This window comes from Galleria mellonella, unplaced genomic scaffold, assembly GCF_026898425.1.
Source record: "Galleria mellonella isolate WM207_F2 unplaced genomic scaffold, CSIRO_AGI_GalMel_v1 utg74, whole genome shotgun sequence".
NCBI lineage: Eukaryota > Metazoa > Arthropoda > Insecta > Lepidoptera > Pyralidae > Galleria > Galleria mellonella.
In genome coordinates, this window is record NW_026442147.1 from 459,791 (window position 1) to 473,051 (window position 13,261).

At 30.5% G+C, this 13,261-nt stretch overlaps 1 protein-coding gene across 1 annotated transcript in view; it reads left to right on the plus strand.

Annotated features, from left to right (window-relative positions):
• The window catches only part of LOC113516302 (rap1 GTPase-activating protein 1), a 319,783-nt gene that overhangs the window by 77,106 nt on the left and 229,416 nt on the right, over window positions 1-13,261 (plus strand). The gene's annotated exons all lie outside the window — the stretch shown is intronic.

Consider the following 13,261-nt stretch of genomic DNA (forward strand, 5'->3'; position numbering starts at 1 on the left):
TTAACACGTTTTGAGCAATAAAACCAATTTAATAAAAATTATTAGATAATCATTGTGACAAATTGTAAAATAAATCAATAATTTATTAAATTATTATTATGACAAAAATAGTAAAATTATACATAATTTATTGGTTTTAATTAATAAAGTCTTACCTTAAATTATAGTACTTATAATAGAATTATCAAAGTCGGTTCAGAAATACCAAGAGATCGCCTATAATACGATAAAAAAAAAAAAAAAGAAATATGGTCTACCGAGAAAATTATTTTAGATTTTGTTTATAAACTACATACATATCTGTAAAGATACACAACAAAATACAATCAGTTTCTCTATTAGTTGTCTTGTCGATTTGTCAGTACTTTAAGCTATGTATTTATACAAAACAAAATACCGAAATCAGTCGATAATTGGTAAATATCCATAAATTACACTTCAATTAAAAACTTTTTCGAATTCAGTGAACTATAAATATAGTTATTTACATAATATATATAAACAAAATAGTAGTTCACAGTTTCATTTTGTGTAAATTATATCATACCCTACAGACAAATTTTCATTATCATCAGGTATACGAATAGTAGGTACAGATATATAATTTAACTCATGAACGTAATTCCACGAGATAACATTTGGTTAATTGTTATTAGTTTATTTCAGCGTGGATGTAGTTAGTTTACCGAGTTAACGTACCTAATCCCACCTAAAGGTCAAATTACTTCAAATGCCTGAAACTTTGTTTTATAGAGGACCGTCTATCGTTCACCCTATTATTCTACTACAATGGACTTACTTTGTAGTAGCGAAGTTTAATTCTTGGTTAATCGCTAGCTAGCAATTGCGTGCTTAATCTGGATTTAATGACCGCGGCTTTAATGAATTGCTGTTATTATGCTCTTGTACTATAGAATTGATTGAAAAACAATTCTTTTTCTTGTATTGTATTGTAAAAACTTTATTCTACATAATTTACATTAGACACATTTAATATACATTAGCAGACTTATCCCATAGAGGGATCTCTTACGGTCAACCTTTGAGAAGCTGAAAGAACACGTGAATGTTCAAAGATAAAAACCGCACAGCTAAAGATAAAACTCAATAATATCTAGTTGAAATTAAACATATAATACAATAATAAGTATACATGTACTTATATAAATAATTTACTTTATTTACTTTATCTATAAATAATTGAAAATTTATAAAGTAATTTGCAAAAAAATATATAAATATACATTTATGAATAGGTACTTATTTTAACATTTTAATTTATCAGTTTAAAAACACTAAGTGTCAACTAATAGTTAAAAATTAAACTATTATTTTATTTTCCATTAAAATTCAAATAAAAAAAAAATTAATTTTTTTCTTACTGGATCATAAAATTAATGAGGTAATCATTTTTTAACAGATTGTATGATGAAAATATTATACAATATACTCAAAAATCCTGAATAATAGGAGATATCGTTAAGGGAAAGTTAATTTTTCAACCTATTATTATTAAATACGGTAACGCTTTTCTGATAGAATAGTATGTATAAATATTTTAATAAAGATTGTTTCACTATTACCAAATACGAGTACATTGAATAATATTATAATAAATGTAGTCTGGATAAGGATTCTGAATAATGGTGTGTCATTACATTTGGAGAGTGGTAATGTAGGCTTGTTGACAATACATATGGCGGTAAAAAACGGTCGAAAAATTGCGAAATAACCGACGATTTTTTTACTTCATCCCCATATTTATTCTAATGTATTGTTATTATTTTTATGCTGTTATACAATATTATCCTACATGAATTATCTAAACATACTTGTATACGTACGTATCATAATTGTTGGATGTGGGATGGCATATTACGTTACTTTCAGGAGGATTACCGTAATATTTGCGATAACTCGTGCATGGTAATTTCACCCTAAAGGTAGCTAGCTCCTCATAAGTATGATGAGTTTAAGTGTACAAGAAATTTTGGCTCCGTGTAAATAATCCAAACGCTGGTTACGGATCTCTGTGAATGTTGAGTGCTGTACTGTAGATATGTTACCTTTTAATACGGTTAAGTACAGTTCCGTGTTCATTAATTTTGTATGTATCCGTATAAATCACCATCATTGTCATCATCATCATGAAATATATATAAAAAAAACTATTACAGGGAGGCTTTATGAACGCAAATAATAATTATAATAGAACCCAAAACAATTATTATTAGAATTTTTGTCTGTTTGTCTGTTGGTTTGTGCACGCTAATCTCAGAAACGGCTTAACCGATTTGAATGCGGTTTTCACAATTTCTTTGCGGTTTGCTCCACTTAACATGTAGTGTTCGTTTCAATCGGTTCATAAATAAAAAAGTTATATCAATCTAAATAATCACATATAAAATACTATAAAATAATCGATCGGTTGAATTGACCGAAACTTTACGAAGGTATTAGGTATGTAATTATCATTTAAGTACACAATATATTATAAGACCGGATTCATGGAGGGTTCCAATGGGAATAATATACGGGAACTACAGCATTAGAAGCGGGCATCGCCGCGGGAAACGGCTAATAGATTGATATGATTGTATAAAATTATGTAATAATCAACATATACATATTAAATAATAGACATATTACACAGAGCCATCCAGTCCCAAAATAAGCAGTAGGTACATGTACTGTGTGTTTTAAACAATTGATAGATTTTTATTAATACAAATTATTATTATTAAGTATTCAATGTTTTATATATATTGATTGCAAAATAATTTGTCTAAATCAATTGATTTTGACTTTATTAATATTATATAATTCTGAATTGGAATTACCAAAAAATATCTCTTAATGTAGTTAACATGGAACAAAAAGTATCTAGACAAATTATAAAACTCCACCTTTTGATTGTAACTTCTTAAAAATACTTACACGCACATAAATAATGATATATACTCGTACATACAGATTTTACCCGTGACTTCGTGCGCGTGACCGAGTTATGTTTACTGACCGGGATAACAAGGCTACTTAAGGATATAGGCTACTTGTCATGTCATATACGTGTATTCTTTTTTTTAATGTATGATAATGGAATGGTAACCCCGCCTACACTAACAGTATATGCTGGCGGGGCGCTATCGCCAGTGAGGGATGATAGATAGAAATGAAAAAGCAGGTCAGTTAGTCAGCTCGATGATTTCCAGGGGGAACCGCGTGGAGGTTGACCTGCTAGGGTATATTGCTAGCAATGGGCCTGGAAGTCCGCATTACTAACAATCCCTTCCCCCTAGTATACGTGTATTTTCATAACGATTGATTAAGCCGTTGAAGTTGTTATAAGGTAAAAACAAACAAAGTCACTTTCACATTTATAATATTTGTAAGGATGAGGATCATGTAAGTATATTTATGCAAATTAAATACAAGGTTACAAAACATTAATGTGAAGTTACAAAATTAAATAAACAAAATCTTGTACTAAAAATACGTAATAAAGGAGAATAGAGAATACTTTTGGGAAATCACGAGTAATATCCCACGTCATATATTAGATCCCTAACGTAAACTTAAGTGACAGTGTAAGATTGTGTCGTTGGAAATGCTCATATTCTATAGTATTATATCTTTTGCCGTCTGTTACCAGTATAGAATGGGTCACTTCTTTTTTCCCGTGAGTGTTGTTAGGGGAACTTAATGGGCAGAAGATGAGCAGCAGCGTCCCTCTTAAAACATCACCAAAAACCCAACTGCAGTTGCCAACCTGCCTGTCAAATGCGGCAACTAGTAAAATTGCTCTTATGAGGGAGGCTTATGATATGCCGTGGACAATTAATAGTTGATGTGATGTGACGATATCTCTTAACTAGAGATTGCAGAAAACTTTACGTGTGTAGAATTACGATAACTCTAAAGGATAGTTTTCGTAAAGGAATCACAAACAATTGGATTTTGTTCCACAAAAACACTGTTTATTTTGATTTAATAACCTTGATTTCGATGAAATTTCTATCGGGCCAATATATAGTAGGTACATTTTTTCAAATAAAAAACAAATTTTCAAATCGGTTTAAAAATAAACTTTCTCTGAGATAACAAATAAAAAGAAAATTCTTTAATTTCTTTTTTAAATCGATTTAAAAAGTGAACCCTTGTTGATTATCTTTTTTGGCAATTTCCAAAAGAATAAGAATTTTCAACTCGTCTGCTTTTTTTTGTGTGTAACATGTGTATAACACACAAAAACACGCCGCAAACACTAATAGGGATTACTGCTGCCGTTTTTCTTTTTAGAAAGAAACCTCGCTTTTTGCAAAGCAAAATGTTCTTGTATATATACATGAATCTAAATAAAAATTTTCAAATATGATTAATAACTAGTAGTAAGGGCTAAAATACCTAACAATTTTCATCATTTTGATACTGAACCCCAAAATTTAAATAAATTCTGTAATGTATACAAAATATATGTTTGATGACAATGGGATGCTATGGTGGTTAGATATGAGTAACGTGTAACCTACAATATATGTGTATTAAGAAAAAAGTTCCAAAATTTTTTACTAAATATAAAATGATAACTACAGCTTTTAATATAACTTCGTTAAATATATTACATTAAATGTCACATTTATATTAATTAAATAAAAGTGAAATTTAATTAACACCAAAGTAATTGAATACTTACATTACCTCATCCAATCTACTTTCTTAATCCAGCTAACTTATTTTATTCATCCCGTCTGCTCGCTACATCAAACTCATTAACCTGAGCGCGATCGTCACCCACAATTTATGAAAGATGTTCTCAAATTACTAAAGATACCTGATAGTATGAGTTTTGCAAGTAGTAAAGTACGAACTTCGTCAATTCTAATAATGGGATGAAACTTTGACGTTCAAGAATGGCCCCTATTACACCGACGTCGAAGGTGACGCTACACCTTGAGAATTATTTATGCGCTTATTTATTATATAGCAACTTCATTACGTACACCCGAGGGTATTAGATATCCAAGACGATACTTCATTTACTCAACCTTCTAGTGAATATAAATAGATTTACTTATGTTAGTGAGTATCTGATATAACCACCTTCCATAACAATTCATTTAGGTAAGAGTCTCATAACAGAAAGATATAACTTACTTTTTTATGATATGAATGAAAAGAAAGACATGGCTTATTTTACAAATTGGAATAGCAAACAAGCTGACGGCCTACCTTATGGAAGGTGATAAACGTCATCTATAAACATGAACAGCAAAAATTAATAAATTTCATTACCACAGTCATGAATGGTTAAGTACTAATATTATATATGTGAAAGTGAGTTTTTTAATGGGTGATAATGAAATGGCAACCCCATTCGCGCTATCAGTATACACCGGCGGGACACCAGTGAAGGATGATAAGTGAGGATGAAGCAGGTTAGTTAGCCCATCATGACCAATTCCACAAGAAATGTGCACGATTGTTTCCAGGGGAAACTACGCGGAGGTCGACCTAATAGGGCATATTGCTAGCAATGGGGCTGTCAAACTCCATTGCTAACAATCTCCCTGTGAAAATAAGTTTGTTTATTACCTCTTGGCGTAGTAACGGCTCAAGGAGTCATCCTAAAACTCAGCAGGTATACACGTGACAATTAGGATGGGGAAGAACTGACTATTTTTTATTCTGATCAATCAGCAGTCGCACAGACCAACTTGCAGGTAAAAACCGGTATACCATAAGGTAACTTAGAAACACATTTCGAATCGTTAACGAACCGCTGGAGATAATTAATCAAAGTGAATTAACGTGAATACTTCAAGGAGACATTTTGCTTCAGAGGACCTTATAAATGAATAAGTGGATATTGATGTACAGTTGTCTTCACAGGGAAATATGTTCTTATAATGTTTAATTTATTTATAAATTGATTTTATTAATCCAATGCACCGTAATAAACGATCGATCAGTTAACTTATAAATTTAAGTAATGTAAGTACTACATTCTAATACATGAGTGCAATAAGAGTATAACCAACAGACGCAAGGTAGTCCATTTTATTGAACATTTCTGTAGCAATTAATAATATCAAAAATTAGTAATTTCTCAAATAATTAATATAGAAATAAAATTCTATGTATTTTTTTTTTGCTACTTAGAATCACAAACAATCTGACGGCCCTCCTGATAGAAAGTGGCATCCGTTGCCTATAGACGTGAACAGTATGTACCATGGACATAATAGAGTATACAGTATCGTTTATGATATTTCACATGTGTTGCCATACAATAATCAAAATTAATTAAGAATTAACGAATATATAAAATAACATAAATATGGGCAATTACATGGTACGAAGGAGTAACATTATTAGTTCTTAGATATTGCGTGAGGTGAGATCAACGCGTGAGGAGTAGTTACTATAGGTCACATATCACAGCTTCACAGTATATTCTCAGATCTGCAGGTTCATGCCTATAAGAAGCGGTTACTATTATTTCAAATACACTATCGGTACCACGACGTCGAATTTACTATTGTCTTGTCATGACCACGACGTACTATTTACCCGCAATTTTTCATCGCGTTAAGTCTCAATAATGTATTTAAAATATGAGTCAATAACACAAAAGTTTAAAAATAACTAACGGTCACTATTTTCTATTAGACAAGCCGTCAGGGCGTTTGCCATTCTAAATATTTAAAAAAAAATGAGATTTTTTTCTATTTTTAAATTAAAAAAAAAAATTATAAACAACAATATCAAATAATAGTCTAACACTGTTATAACGTACGCAAATACTCGATTTAATCATCATATTATTGTGATAATTACCTTTTTCTTTTTACATTTGGCTAATTAAAGCACTGTCGCACGCAAGGCGTGTCGTTTCAATGTGTGACGCCGTTACGTACCTACGCATCCAATGATCAAAGAGGGTGTATCGAACCGGAATCTGTTCACTGCTCAGTCATCAACATTTTTAATTCTGGCTATCCTATTTCATGGCCACCATTAAGTCTGAAATGAGGCAGAGTGATGGGTTATGGCATATTTTATGAATAATGGCATATTTGACTCCCAATCTTAAACTTTTGTGTTGTTTACACATATTTCACAATCATGGCTTAAGGTGACGCGATTATTGGTAAATAAATATACCAGATTTTTATTGTTGACGTTTGGACGTGGTTTCTGCCATATCATGTTCACTGCAATTCTGGCGTGACCGCAACATGTTAAGTCCAGAACGTGAATTGAAATATTAGATATGTACACGGAGAAAGATCATTAGAAATGGCAACGTATGAAATGCATAATTTTATTTTTAATATTACCATAAATGTGAAAATAAAATTATTTGTTTGTAACCTCTTGAGATCTTAACTTTGTAGCCGATTTTCATGAAATTTTGTATACGCATTGTATTTGGGATGGACGAGAATATTATAATTTTTTTACGAGAAACTTTGCAATTAATATATATGGTCGGTCAAATAGAAAAAGTAGCTTGTAAAAATTTTCGTATAAATATTTTACATTCTTATGGAGATTTTTATATTTATTCTTATTAAATTAGAATGAGAAAAACGCAATATGTCACTATATGTAACGAGCCCTCCCAGAATGAGGCTCTTCTCATAAAAGGTAATGTGAGATTGTATGTCAGCTCAGCCTTTCGCAACGTGGCAGGTGTATGTAATCTTTATAGGGCCCATGGTGTTTGTGAAAATATTAAGTTTCCGTCGGAGGCTGTCATTTCCGTATGTACATACATATTAGGTATGATGTATATTATATAGCAATATAGACACAGATTGACTTATAAACCACAAAGTGAGTTCAAATGATGTCGGTATATAAAAACTTTATGTAGCAATTTAAATTTCTGATTAAGTCTCAGATGATCGAAAACACCGACAACAAATCGATTTTATTCGAGTGACGACAGTAAGATCACCTCCAGACTCGTTGATTTCTAATATGCTTTGCGAAATATTGTGTTCCGTTTGCCACAACGTCAATAGTGGAAAAATACATAAATAAATGTAGGCTACACAGGTATAATAGGTGAAGGTAGAATGATGCTCGCGCCTGCTTTATACAATGACCGGGCACAAGTGGAGTATGAAATGATGAGGATGAAGTCAGGTGCGTAGGCCCATCGTAACGAATTCCGTAGTAAGTTACCACGATGGTTTTGGAGGAGCCGTGTGGACGTCGACCTGTTGGGGTATGTAGCAATATAATAGAATAGAAACACTAGTCACTTGTTAGTAATGGGGATTAGTGTTCCTATTACAAATAGTCCAACAATCCCTTCAATAGGTACCTTGGGTAAAACAATGCATTTTATAATGTTCATAGTGCTGTTCATGTCTATAGCGGTTAGCACTTCCCATCAAGTGGGTCGTTAGCTTGTTTGCCGTTTCAAATATCATTTAAGAAAATGGAGTTTCATATTTACGATGAGTATTCGACTCCACTCATACCTTGTCTCAAGGTAAAATATTATTTTTTGTATAGAAGTGTGAATCCTGGCGTTAAATCTACATAACCTAATCTAAACAGTCCTTACATTATAATTAAATAGATTTTTTTTTGCTTTAACTAATTGTATTTAGAACATACCTTCCTTTCTATTCGAAATTATTCGAAAGCCTTATTCACTCATCAATTATCACGTATTTCTTTAATCTTCTTCTCCTTTTATCTTATACACCTTTTCGCTATTTATACATAAAACATGTTTTAGTAAGCCTAATAAATTATAACAATGTACCTAGCTTTTCTTAAATATTTATTTATATATTAATGAAGTAATCATCGTATGAAACAGACTATAACTTAATTGGTATTAAATTACAATTGTTTACAATTAATACAAAAATTCAACGAAATTAAACACTTCTTTTTTGAAAATTGATTAGAAATAATAATGCAGTTATATTACAAATACAACCTTGTGATATTGAATACTGTTCCATTCGGACTCACATCGATGCATCGAGTTTTCATTTTTAATCACCGACATCAGCCGACCATGACATGCATCTATGGATATTACTTCCAATTATGTACTCTTGAATAAGTAAATCATAAAATAACTCGAAAAATAATGATAAATTAATAATAATAATTAGAGAACTCTTATAGAATGTCCGCTTGTTCAAAATAAATTGTTATAATTTATTATTTATGTAATATTTGTATGCAATAAAGTTTAAATAAATAAAATATATTTATTATATATCCATACTTATCACTATTTTTACCGATACTAACCCAATTCAATAGTATAATAGTTATATTATCTGTGATGCAACTATGTTAATTTATAATGTAAAATATATATAATTAATAATACTTATATATACACATACATTCATATTTATATATTATCAACTGTAATTACATAAAAAGAGAACTATTAAATAGCTCGATTGTATCTGACAGTCGGTTCAACGCGCGCAGAGCTCTTATGAGCGGCGCTTTACTTTATAGGTTAATGCTGTCGCGCGGCATGGCCAGCAGTTGCGGCCGGTGGCAACGCTACACGTCTTCTCGGGACACAGAGACTCACACAACACTTGGTTGATGCTGATTTAAAAATATTTTTGTAATGCTTAAAATGGCAAATATTACAGAATACACTATTATGTCTATTGCACGACTTATGTATTGCTATTCCTGATGACTATGGTGTTGTGCTTTCGAAAATTTCATTGCTAAACTGAAAGACAAAACAACAGCTACGAAAGCACATCTTTTTCACAGCAGAAACGCTAGTAGGACAAGGGATTAAGTTATTCAAGCAGATGATTTTTATACGAAGTATCCCTATGATGAAACATACATTGCGTCCAATTCGATATGGATGCTACTATATTATATACTTAATCTTTAGTACATACATACATATTGTTGTAATATGTTTCCGAACGAAATGGTTTTACTTGCTATGTGGTATTTGATCTATGCTTGATGGCGACTGAAATAAAAGTGTGCTCTAAAAGGCTTATTTAAAGTAACATTTATAAATTTAAAAAGACATTATATAGACCTATATTAATAAAAAAATCCATTTGCTTAGAACACATATATAACATATATATTGACACATTTAAAAGTACAATCATATAAGATGTATATACATGGATTGAATTATTATGTCTGGAAGCATAGCATGTTAGTTCCTAATGAGATAAAAATGGATCGGTTGCCACATCTGCGCTATCGGTATACACTGGAGGAGTATAAGTGACAGATGATAGAAAAAGATGAAATCACTTCAGTTGACCTATCGTGACCATTCATCAGGAATCAATCATGATGGTTTCCAGGAAGGACCGCATAGGAATCGCATGATAGGGTAATTGGAGCGGTGTACTCCATTACTAACAATATTTCCCTCCCTCTCAATGTAATTAGAAGTAGCCGATGGGGTACCACAGGCGTTACAGTATATATTTATTAATAGTGCGGTGTTATTTATGTCTATCTTTCTGGATTAGATGAACCGCACGTTTCTTTTCCATTTTAAACAGTATAAAGAAATAATTTCACTAGTTTCACCAACTCTCGCCTTTAGATACAAAACAAATGAAACCCCTTATGAATAAAATAATAAAAGTACTAGATAAAAATCATATTCTTATCTTCTTATCCAAAAATAAGGAGATGTAAGCATAAAGTTCTGTATAAAGCCATCAATCAGAAGTCTCATCCGTCACTCAATATACTCGTACATCTTTCCATCCAACTGCAAAGAAAACAGCTATACAAGTTAGGGAGATTATTTATATACTTACCTATTAGATAATCTGGTTGTTGGTATACATATAAAAATTCTTACAATTCTTGTAAAGAAATATTTGTTTGTATGTAGAAAACAAACGAACTGATTTATCAAGTTAATTATTTTCCGAAAAAAGAGACTTTATTCTTATTCGTAAACATTTACACGCCAATGAATTAATTATAAGAAGTTTCCCAAAAAAAAGCCACATCAGAAATAAATCACTTAAGAAACTTCCATTTGGAAGTAGCTTTAAAATTCTTTCACTATTAGAAATGACACTAGCGAAAAACCACAAAAAACCGACCTCAATTAAGCCAAAACCAATTACTTTAATTTAAAACCTAAACTGAAAGAATTTTAATAAAATTTCTAAGAAACCGATTTGTAAATATATCCTTTTTGATAAAAAACAACTTTCCAAATCGGTTTATAAATGACAAAGTTGTGATGTAACAAATATAAAAACTTTTTTAATTCGCTTAAAAAAAGAATAGATTATTTTGTTTTATCCTATATTCCTACTGAAATTTTCAACTTAACAGCATCGTGCAGGCGGAATTGTGAGCAATACCTAGCTAGTTAAACATAAAATCCAACGCTAAAATGTTGTTCTTGTTGTTGCAGAATAAAAATGAGCTACGTTTATATGTATAAAGTGTTTTAATTATGCACATAAATAGTCGATAGTAAAACTAAACAAAACAATGTACGCTGTATCGCTTACTGGTACTTGTAATCGAGATACGGTTAGCAAAATAAACCACAAATATTACCGTGATATTTTGGGCCCTATGGAAATATGTTAGCGTTAGAATAGATTTTTCTAGAAATTATAGTATCCTATAATTTTATAGACGGTGTAGTTAAATTAAAATTTAAATATACGTATTAACTATTGAGAAGCTGGCATTAAATAAGTATAAATTAAATACAAAAGTATTTGTTTACTGCGGCGTGACTCATACGAAATGACGATTCCAGTGGGAATTTCGGGGAATTCTTTCTTAGTAGATACCCACGTCAAAATCTGCTTTATCTTAATAGATTCATCCGACTCTGACAGTCTATTTTTGGATGATGAAACTTCTTACATATATTTCTTTTTTTTTTAATTAATATATAATGTATTTGATTAAAAAAAAAATAATTTTTCGTTTGAACTATTGTCAATTAAATTTTGAAAAATGTTCAATTATCGATATACAAAAACTTGTAAGCATTGAGTTACATGTATGGTATATATGTATATATATTTTGTTTAGTAAGTATAATACTAATCTGAACTAATATTATAACAAGAAAAGATTCGATGTTTTTGAAGCATGTTAAGTCTCTTGTAATGATCATATATTATATTACTATATCATATTCCTATAGAAAGCTACAATATTAGTAAGTAACATGAATTTTATTTACAAAAAAGCATGTGAAGCCTGGTGAGGCGCAAGTCAATTATTGTTGATCGTATTATTTATTATTTCTCAGGAATAACGTTTCTTTTTGGTTTATTTAGTTTTGTTTTCGAAATTGTTTTATGACTTACTATTTTAAATTTATTGCCCAAGACTCGTGCTTCATTAAATTATTTCTTTATTCCCTATTTTTTTTTCAAATACCAGCTCAAAGTTTTATAGTGCAATTTTATAGCAAACTACTTTTCTTGCTATTGTTACTAGCGTGATAGCCGACTTGTCACCGCAGGAGTTGTAAACTACAAATAAAGTCCATTTGGAAAATTTATGATGCTTCTAATAAAAGTTGCATTTTATCCGCGCAACTATGTTATTCGCTGTTGCTGTTTCAAGACCACCCACGGTGGTTAACATAAATGGCATCAATTTACATTAAATAATGTACACTTTTAATTACTAAAATTATCATAAAAATGTCATATATTTATTTTTCTGTTAAAAAAATTTCTAAATAAATTTTAATTTTATTAATAGTCTAGTAAGTAATAATAATTTTCGTCGCTATATCACCATAAATGTTGTTATAGTTAGGGAAATACATAAACTTAATAAAATAGCAAATTATTAGAAATATAATGTTAAAAAAGAAATTAATGAAAAAGAGGACCTCGATAAATTAATAAATGAATATCATCTAATAGGTACCTATTTATATTTATTTGTTTATTACAGAAACCGTATTTCAAGAGTATAGTAATTTTAGTGGATGACAATTTTATTGTAATTAACAAATAATTATAAAATATTTACTACAAACTTACATAGACTTCAAATGGCAGTGTGAGATCGTTATATTTCTCGGGTTTTTATATAGTTTAATACTCAATAGATAAACTATAAGTTTATCTTATTACTTGATTAACAGAGTGGATGTTCTACATATCCTAGATTTTTTTTATAACACAGAGGGCAAACGAGCATGCGGCTCACCTGATTGTAAGTGACTATCAACGCCCATGATCACACGCAACACCAGAGGCATCGC